Source organism: Octopus sinensis, linkage group LG3 (assembly GCF_006345805.1).
Source record: "Octopus sinensis linkage group LG3, ASM634580v1, whole genome shotgun sequence".
Lineage (NCBI taxonomy): Eukaryota > Metazoa > Mollusca > Cephalopoda > Octopoda > Octopodidae > Octopus > Octopus sinensis.
Window position 1 is genome coordinate 110,782,059 of NC_042999.1, and position 1,048 is coordinate 110,783,106.

Below are 1,048 nucleotides of genomic sequence, written 5' to 3' on the forward strand. Positions count from 1 at the left end.
CTGGTTTGGTCCGGACCTCCAAGTGGAGAAGAACTGGAACGAGATAACGAGTAGGGTGGTCACTCTCGCCCGGCAATGGGCCGAGAGGAAACTGTCCCTAAAAGGTCGAGCGGAGGTGGCGAACACGTACATCGCGTCCGTCATCTACCGCCTGACCGTCGTACCTTGTCCCGACCCTACCATCACCAAACTACAACGCATCCTCTTTCGCTTCTTGTGGAAAGGATGCGTCCCGATGGTCAGGTGATCCATTTGCTGTCAACACCCGTTAAAAGGAGGGCTGGGCATGCCGTGGTTGATGATGCGCAGACACGCGCTGAGACTGCGACATCTCTGGCTCTATGTAGACGACGGTGAACAGGTGTGGTCGCCGTTTGTGAGGCACGCTTTCCCGCAGCTCGTCTCCATGACCGAACTGCAGTCGTGGATCAAAAAGAGGCCGAGGAAAGGGCGAATGGCACCGCGAGTGTCGCGTTGCTCTCAAGCAACTCTGCCGTCCTGGGTCGACCTTAAGTGACTTCAACACAACCAAAGCATTCTATAGGGGTTAGTGGAGGGGAGGTACGACGACGAGCTCGGAGCGAACCTGGACGTCGACGAGGAGTACCTGACCCGCCTGTTCGGGACGACTTTCGGCCAGGGCCCATGGACAACTTCCAGAGATCCCTGGCCTGGCAGTGCTACCGAGAAGCGCTACCCGTTCGGGATAAGCTCTACAGACACGGCTCGAGAAACACGGGGCCGACCTGCCCGAGATGCGGTCAGAGCGACGAAACCGTTCTGCACGCACTCGTTCAGTGTCCAACAATTTCCGACCTGTGGGCTTATGTCGAACAACTGCTGTCACGTGTGGGACGAGTCGGTTTATCAGCTGAGTCTATCGTCAATATTGTCACGCCTCCTTCCTTCAAACGGGAAGGAAGAGCTATTTTCATCATCCTTGTGGCTATGGCGAAAGAATGTATCTGGTGGACGCGTCTGAAAGGATTGGAGACAAACACTTTCCTCTCTGGTCAATCTCTCATCAACTTCTTCAAGTACCACTTGA